Genomic DNA, 9681 nt, shown 5'->3' on the forward strand with positions numbered 1-9681 from the left:
CCGTAAAACGCGACTGTCGTAAAGTTGGCAATAAAGCGCGGCTGTCGTAAAAGGTGCCGCAAAGCGCGACTGTCATAAAACCGGCCGTAAAGTGCGACTGTCGTAAAGTGTGCCGTAAAACGCGGCTGTCGTAAAAGGTGTCGTAGAGCGTGACAGTCGTAAAGTTGGCCGTAAAGCGCAGCTGTCGTGAAACCAGCCATAAAGAGCAGCTGTCGTAAAAGGTGCTGTAAAGCGCGACTGTCGTAAAGTTGGTAGTAAAGCGCGGCTGTCGTAAAATCGGCCTGCTCCCCTGCCTCCCCCGCCACAGCCCGCAGCCGACCCAAGCAGCGCCGGATCACGTCCTCGAGCACGCAACCGCGTTTTCCCCTTCCACTCTCCCAGCACCGAGTGGGACTACTTTTCATCTCCAGGTCTAAAGGTCCTGAAGAACACGCAGGCTGAATTTGAATCTGATGCTGCAGCTTATTTCTCAGCCATGCTTATCTCTAGCTCAGACACTGTATATTGCAATGGCATTACTCATTGGTACAAAGGCTGGTTTTCCCTCCGAGTACAGAGTAATGATTATTTGATTATTAGACAGCAGCATCATTCCCTCATTACTGTTTTTGAAAGCAGCAGGAGAGAGACATGGATACCGCAGAGTGGCTGACAGAATGGGCTGTAAGACCTCCAGGGAAGGGAATCTTTCACTGTTTAGGCTGTCAGAGTCCATACCTTAACTCTTCCTGGGCCTCAGCAGGGAGACCTAAGATCTGGATCACGTGTCTTTTGATATGAGCCTTAAGACTTAAAAAACTCCTTTTTGCACACCGCCCGTGGGGTGTTCCCCCAGGGATGTTGCAACCAGGAATGTTCAGGAATTCCAACCAGGAATGAGCTGCCAGAAAAAGTCAATGAATGCACAGCAAAAGCAATAAACCCTCCTGGCCAGGGGCATCGCCCCTGCCTCTTCCCAAAGCTCTGCCTGCTCTCCTGGAATGGAAAATGCCATTTTTCACCCCTATCCCAAAGGCTTTTACATTCTGTGTTTGTGTCCCGCTGGCTCTCCCCCTTTCTACAAAAAGCATTCAATTAATCAGTGGTTCCAAAAGCTGCAGAGAGGATTTTGGGACAGAGTCCTCACACAAGCCTCACCCAGCAGGAAACTACACTTGGAATTACTGGAAATGTGATTCTAGAGGAGGAAGAAAGGGTGAATGTTGGACAGCACTGCAGTGTGTGCAGAACCAGAAAATTCAGGCAGGCTCCAATTCCAAGATTTCCTTGGCTGCAGGCACGTCTCTTGGGATGAGTTTTGGATGAGGAATTTTGGAGTTTTGGATGCTGGGAGTGTGATGATGCCTCACATCCAGCTCAGCTGCTCTCCATCCGGCTGCTCAGGGTGTTTGCAGGTGGGAAGCACTGTGCAGAACTGGGCTGTAACATCTGCCCACAGCCAGCACAGAGACTGCCATTAAAGTGCCATTGCCAACTCCAGCAAATTCCTTACAGCTCTCCTACAACACTGATTTTTTTTTCTGAGCTGCCTCAGTCCCTGGAGACAGGTGATGTTAGAGCAGTCTTCATTTCCTTTAGTCTTCATTTTCATTTTGATTGAAAAGCTCAAAGCTCTACAGGCAAAAATATAAAGAACCCAAGCATGTTGCATTTCTCAACCGCCTTAGATTTTTAAGGCAGCTCCTTGGTTTTTTGTCTCTAACTTACAATTTTTATGGTAGTCTGGTGGGTTATCACTACTTTGCTTTAGTTTGGGCTGTATTGTGCTTATTAAGAAACACTTTTTTGTTTCATACCAGGAATGATCAAACAAGTGGGCTCCTTTGGCATTCCTACCACACCTGTCCCCAGTATGGGTGTCTGAGCACCTGAAGTCTAAGGCAGGCTGGTTTGCTATCCTAAGAATTAATTCCTGAAAATTCCCATGGCACAGGGGTTAGAACTAGATATTTAAGGTCTCTTCCAACCCAAACCATTCTGTGATTCTACAAAAACTTTGATCTTGGTTTCTGGAAGAAGCAAGAGCCGCAGTTCCACGTTCCAGCTGTAATATAGGGATGGCTGGACTGTAAGCAGTTATTACAGTAACACCCATCAGAGCACCTGGCTCTCTGGAAGAGCCCTGCTATTTACACAGAAATAAAAAGAACCTGAATTCTACCATTTCCAGATGGTTTTCTCTTGAGTGGCTAAATAAACTCAAAAGCTGAAAGTTCCTCTCTTTCCAGGTCCGTGTCTGTCATTAAATAAAGCACATTGGAGCCATATTGAGGGAAAAAATCAGACATCTGCAGTAAATGAAGCAGGCTTTTGGACTCACTGCTATCCCCAGAACCCAGCCATGGCAGCACTTAAAACAAGACCTTTTTACCCCCACGTGCCCAGGAGGTTTCTTGATGTAAAGGTTCTTGGGGTCACAGCAAGCATTCTTCACCTTGCTCAGTGCAAAGCTTTCAGATACACTCTGTGGCACCGACTCCTTTATTTATCACCTTCTGTCAGGAGAACTGCTGCTGCATCAGAGAGGTCACAACCTTCTATTCTTCCAAGCCACTGTCCTGTCTTAAATGAACAAGTTCTGCTTAATGCCATAGGCCAGACATCAATCTTTGTGCCAAGTCCTTCAGTGCAGTCCCCCTGGACTTGAAAAGTAAATTGAGTGAAGAAGGAGATCTGGTTTCTCACATCCTTCCGTCCCTGCAAGAAAATGCTGTGGGTGCTCTCCAGCATTACTCCACTGTGAGGGAGGGAGATGGGCCCAGCAGAACCTTGCACAGGTAGTGCCTGACTGCACCTGAACTGCAGATGTTCATGTTCAACTCTATTTTCAGCCTCTCCAAGCCTGAGTCCAGCTGTGGCTGGAGCTCAGGGCTGGAGGGCAAGCTGGGGAGGCTGAGGAGCATCCATGGGGCTTGTCCCAGGCACTGCAGGGCAATACCCTGAAGCAGAGGAGAGAACAAACACTTGTGTTCATCCTGCTGCAAGTGTAAATTCTGCCAGCACCACAGCCAAAATTTTTTTTGCTCAGGCCCTTCTTTCATCTTCTTTTTTTGTTCCCTGCTCTTCTTTCTCTGCCCAACCTGGCTGCAGGTTGGTAAGAATGCTTTTAAAAATGGCCATTATGCCTACACCACCTCACCTGCTTCCCTCAGCTTTTGCAGCACATAAAAACCTTGGTAAGAGACAAAAAGCCTTTTAAAAATTGTGGTAGGATAAGGAACATACTGCACCTCTGGATGCACTGAGTGGAATATGAGCTGCCAGCAACACAGCAACCCTCTAGCTTATGTTCTGCAGAAAAAGAGATTTTAGGGAGTGAGTATCAACCACTCATGGCTCCTCTTTATCAGGGCTACTTAAACACTTATTTTGCATTGATTTCACATTAATCCTTCCACTAATACAACAATGCACCTGCACAGAAATGCCTGTATGTGTGGATCAGTGAATATGTAAGCATGTTATATTCTTTGTGTGTATTTCCTCCCCACTCTCTGGCTGCTGTTGGATATCTGACACCAGCAGCAGAAGATTTATTGATCTGGTCATAACATATTAAGGCTGCTGAAGAGCAGATGTTAAAAACAGACTTCTTGGCCTATATCAGCCCCCGGTGGTATTGGTCTCACACATATTCCAGTTTATTTATTGAAGCAATTTCTCTTCTCATTCTCTTCATTATCTTCCTTCTGGGCAATTCAGGCACACCAGAGTCAACCCCTTCCAATCAGTCAGTCCTTCTTGGATCATCGTTTTTGCTTTAGCTTTGGCAACACCCAAAAATTTTTCCTTCCTTAGAAGGAAAAGCCCATCCCACTGTTCATAAAAGCAGATGGAAATTTATCAGCTGCAAAAATTTATCCTGGCATAAATACAGTGAAAATAAAGACTCAGGGATCCTCCTAATTTGATAATAAGCAGGTGCATAATGGGTCCAGAGAAGTCATCTGAAAGGGGACTTCAGTGATATGACCACATACAGCACCCAAGAGGCTGTGATGCCCCACAGTAGCATATCATGGCAGATGAAGAACAAAACACAGCCCTTTGACCATAAAAATGTTGTTTGTCCCATTTTATTACAAACAGCCACAGACCTGTGAAATTCATGCAGAGCAAAATGTTCTTGTGCAGGAGGGCAGCACGGCTCTGTGCACCAGAAAGGTGTGACCCTGGTCCTTCTCCAGGAGACAGCCTTGTCACCAGCCTCCTTAAACACCTGGTGTGCACACTCTAAGGTGAGGGCTCCCTCCAGAATCCTGCAGCAGCACAGGTTTTTATTCTGCAGCTTATTTCTGCCAGGAATAAGGAAGCAATGCTCCTGGCCACAGCTTTGGTGTAGTAAAATCCCGAGGCCCCCTGACACCAGGGCTCTGGCATGAGGAAGCAGAGTCCTGTTCCCAGAAATTCCTCCCTGGATTGGTTCTATCCTCCAGCTGCCACCCCAGTGCCCCATGGCCCCCCTCTGTGTGCTCAAACCTCTGCCCACATGCTTCTGGAGCTGCCTGCTTCAGAAAAATGAAAATTAACTAAGTATTTTCCTAATATCTAGCCAGCAGTGGACAGCTGGACCTGGATGGGCAGGAATTTTTCCAGCTCTCCTAATTTTGTCAGTCTTCCTTTTCTTGCCTTAACCCTCCTGCAGACTACAAGCAAGGCTGTTTTAATCTGGATTTTAGGTGATTTTTTGTCACTCATATGCCATTTGCTCCCCCTCATGCTTACAGTAGCATTCCCTGTTCTTAAGTCTGGCAAGGTTTAGAAATTCTGCTGAAATAATAATTGCAGTAAATTTTTATGGAAACAGATGGGGGAACCAGACAGCCATAAATTTGATAACTCCTTTGAGTACTTAGCAGCAGAAACACAAGTCCCCAAATTAATTAGGAAAAGAAGTGATTAATGATGATATAGATTTTGCATAATGATAGAAAGCCTTAAAATGTACAACTTTTGAACGCTCCTCATTTATTCTGCCTTATTGGCTGCCTGGACAATTGAAGATGAAAGGCCTGGGAAAGACAGAAAACACACATTTAAACTACTGGGTAAAGTGAGTAAAATGATGATCCACTGGCAATGCAGTGACCTTTACACATGAACATGTCTTTCAGATCCTCTGCTGTTAGTCTTACAGCACAGCTGAGTTAATCTAATATTTCCATTTTAGCTCATAAGAGAAATGAAGGAAAATCTTAATTATGCCTGTGGTTGTGGTTATAATCCAACCCCCTGACACAGGAATGACTCACATCTGTTCTCAACTCATTTTATGGGCCAATGCAATGACTTAGTTGACTCAGGAAGCAGAGCTAAGAAAAAGTTTACTGCAGAATGGCCCAAAGCTCCTCAAATAATTGTGCATTTCCAAATTGTCCCTGAGAAGCCTCCCTGATATTCCCATAGAGTATGGCTGGAACCAGGAAACATGGTTTCTTCAGCCACTGCTTTGCTTCAGTCATTCTGGTGATTTAGGTCTTTCTTTTTAAAAAAGAGTATTAACAGACCTGGTCTTTTCCAAAAGTCTGGAGTTAGTGAAACTTGAGGTGGGTTGTCCCTCCTAGGAGAGGTGTGGATGCAACATTAGTGCTGGACCTGCTTTCCCTCCCCTCCCAGCCAGTCTGGACCAGCACAAGGTCAAGGCCACCCTGGTGCAAGTTCAGCATGACCCTTGGGCTATTTGGATGGGCCTTTGTAAGAAAAGGCTCAAGTAGAAGAGGATTTTCTTAACTTTCATGGGTTTGGAGAGCTGGACTCCTCCCTTTTCCATGGAGCTGGATGAGTCCCCCATGCCAATGATGTGGCCCAGCAGTGCTTTGCTGTCACCGTGATATTTTCTGAAAAATCCCTTTGCCGGGATTTCTTCTCCTGGCAAGATGAGAAGCCTCAGCTTCCCCATGTTTTGCTGCTTTGGAATGTGATTTGGGGAATTGTTTTAATTTAATGACCAATCACAGCCAGCTGTGTCTGACTCTCTGAGTCTGTCACAGGTTTTTATTATCATTCTTCTCTAGCCTTCTGTCTGTATCCTTTCTCTTTCTTTAGTATAGTTCTAGTATATAATTTCTTTTAGTATAATATATCATAATATAATAAATCAGCCTTCTGAGAACCTGGAGTCAAATTCTCATCTCTCACCTCATCCTGGGCACCCTCACAACACCACACTCAATTGAAAGAACCAAACCACAAATTTGACTGAACAGAGATGGTGGCCCTGACTCCTGGGACAGGTCTGTGGTTCCAGCTCAAGGGTGACCCTCACCTCCCCTGCTCAGCTCCATCAGCCTCCTGGCAGAAACAAACTGCAATTGTTTCTGGACACACAAGGAACAGTATTTTAAAGATTAGTTCATTGACAGATATTTGCTCAGCTAGAGTTTTTATTAGCTAAATTCCATCTCCAGCTCCCAGGGAAAGTGCTTGGAGTGGCATATAGAACAGCCACCATAGCTGAAACAATCCCCCTACTGGGAGATGTCACTGAAAAAAGGAGCTAAGGGGTTTATTTGAACAGCTGAACATTGGCATGGAAACTACAGCTATCTTTTTAAGATAAACTGTAAAAATAATACAGTTTCTTTTATGGAAAATGAGCTGTGTGATTGGCACTCTGTACTTGATATAATTCATTTTTAGTATCATCTAATTCAAAGAAAAGTTTTTCAATCTGCTTAGGCTACTCGGAGAAAGACAAACCAAAGGACACAGGTGACAGGGTAGGGACAGGGAGCAGAGGGCTGGAGGGAGCACAGACCCTCACAGCTGTTGGGGCACATGCTGACTGTTCCAGAATTCCTGCACATCCCTTTTTGCCATCACCCCACGCTGCTGTCCTGTAAGACCACCGAAATCCTGCTCCAAATTCCCTTTTAAAGGGCTGGGGACAGGAGTGGGCTGGATGGGGATGACAGAGGAGGTCAGCAGTGGGGAGGATAGTTGTCTTTCAGTTTTTCTTTTCCCTTTCCTGTTAACTGTAAGTCAAACCCAAAGCAAAGCCCCTGGAAAGATGTGAAACAGCAGCTCCAGAAGATCAGAGGGTGGATCTTTGTCCACACCCAGCTGCATCAGTCAGGCAGTCCATTCACCACCATCAAACCCAAACTAAACAGCTTTATTGGTACAGGTGAGTGGCTGTTACAGCTCCTCTAACTCTTTCCAGAAGACTCACTTTCCAGTGTCTCCAGCAGGCTGGGATCTCACAGGGAGAGCCCTGACCCCCTTGTTTTGTTTGACATTGTGAGCACAGCCCTTTGGTGAGAGGCAGCTGAGAGGCCCTTCCCAGGACCAGCGGAAGGAGCCTGGTGACAAGAAGTTTTTATTCACCTTCCTGTGACTTTCCAGGGCCCTTTTCCTTTTCCTTCTGTTTTGTAGAGAGAAACTTGCCAGTTCTTCTCCTCTCAGCAGGATTATCAGAACTGGCTTCCGATGGGAAGTTTCCCATTGCTGGAAGTTTCTGAGGGTCCCTGCCTGTGGTGCCATTGGGAGAGGAGTGTCCATTTCCAGCTGATAACCTCTCAAACATTGTTATCTAAGGGAAACAAAAAGCTCTGGGAACAGGGGCTCAGTGCATGGGCAAGGAGCAGCACATGACATGTGAATTTGCCAGATGTTACCACTCTGAATGTTACTAAAACATGCCCTGACCACAGCTGCTTTATCTGCGTGGAAGGAGTTGGGAGATAAGAGGTGATTTTACTGACAGTGCTGGAATGGCCTGACCAGGCAGCCTGGGAGCAGCTCCCTGACATAGCATCACAATTCCTTGCAAATGTGCCAAATGTTGGGTTTTGTGTGGTCCTGACCACTGCTTCATTTGACAGTATCCTCCCTTCGTGCTTATTCAGACTGAGATTGTTTTCCAGAAAATTACATCATCTTCCAGTGTGTACATTTGGTTTCTAAAGGGCCTTCACTTTTTCTGCAGCTCAGTTGATGCCTCAAGGCTTGCTTTAATGCTCTTCTGACAGTGTCTTGTGTTTGTCTGATTGGAAATATTCCAGGTAATTAAAAAAATTGCGCACCAACTGCTGCTTAAAAATCTATTGTGTGTATATTGATTTTGCACATTTTGGCTTTGGAGGAGGCTGTTTCAATGCTCCATCCCCCCTTTCTGAATCTCCCATGTCAAGACTGGAACCCAAGCTCTTCTGAAGCCTGCAAAGCCAGAGAGTGCCCTTAAGTGAAACCTGTTTATTCCTTATTGCCTTTTATTCTTTACAGGAAACAATATGGGGAGGCTGTGCCAGAAACACAGATACTGTAATTATTATTTTTATTATTCCAGCGTATGCACAGGAACTTATTATTTTTAAGCCTGGTCATCCCTGTACCCTGCAGTGCCTTAATTTGGAGGTTCACACTTGAAAGGAGAGAGAATTGCATCCGTGCTCATTGTCTGTCCTTGTCACAGGCGTGGGGCTGCACTGATGAGCTCTAATCACACACGTGAGTCCAGAGCAGGGAGAGGAGGCATTTCTCTGTGCGCAGAATAATCAACTCTGAGTTAAATGCAGTGCTTGAAAGTGATTTGTATCCATCCTCACCCCCACCTCCTCAGTCTAATTAACTCCTCTAATAGAATTAATCAGCACACTAAATACAAGACTCACTAACAACTGAAAAAACCACACCACTATCTACTCCAAAATACAATTACACTGACAAACTCAATTACATGCCTCAGTCACTTCTGAAATTACTCACCAGTATTGGACTGTGCACAGTTTAAGTTTCATTGTTGAAAGAAATCATAAACACTTTCTAAATTGTACAATGTTTACAGAAATACACAGAAGCACAGCTTTTATTACCCATGTGGCAAAATTAATTTGACACATTGAAAGCAAATGAATAGAGCTGGAGGACTTTATTCAGGCAGTATTCTTCCCACTGATAGAATTTACACTGGGGGAACATCTAACACATTAACCTTATTAAACTCTGATGTAGGTAAACAGCATTTCAAAGGGAATGAGAAAGGATCCAAAATCAAAATCCTTATTGCATTTGAATGAGAAACATCCAATTCTGCATTTCTAACTGTTCTTTTAGTTTACAGCCACCTTTCACCAAAGTAAGCTTTTGCTCTGGAAGCTTTTGCAGCAGAAGCAGTCCACAATATGCAGTTTTGATTCTGGGTTTAGTCTTTTAAATCTGTGATGAACTCTACAGCTGAACATAAACTCCCATCAGATTTAGTTATATGAGTTTAGGTTAATTTGCAAGTCAAAAGAGGAAGAAAAATGTTGCTTGTGTTTTTAATAACCCAAGTTTATCTAAGTTCATCTTGATCTGAAGATACAGAAAGTCTTCCTGAACTTTTTATTTGTCTGGTCATATGCAGCCCCTGCTTCTCAATTTAGTTTATTTTCAAACCGTGATACCAGCCAAACAGGAAGGGCTAGAGCTGCTCTTGCTCACAACTGGGCACAAGCAGATAAAACTTTGAGCTCCAGGCTAACAAAGTCTGTGTTGAACTTGAAATACACTGACTGATAGAAACATCTCCTATCCTTAGCAAGAGCCCACATCCATGCAGATTCGGTACAACAAACTGGTTTTGAGCCTAAAAATTACAGTGGCACTTGCCTAGTAGGAAATTCTCAGGTCAGTAGAGTAGACTCAAAATTCCTTTGAAAAAAGAGAGTCCAGCACTTTGAAGAGTTCTTCAAGAAGGCA

The sequence above is a fragment of the Geospiza fortis genome, unplaced genomic scaffold, assembly GCF_000277835.1.
Source record: "Geospiza fortis unplaced genomic scaffold, GeoFor_1.0 scaffold70, whole genome shotgun sequence".
NCBI lineage: Eukaryota > Metazoa > Chordata > Aves > Passeriformes > Thraupidae > Geospiza > Geospiza fortis.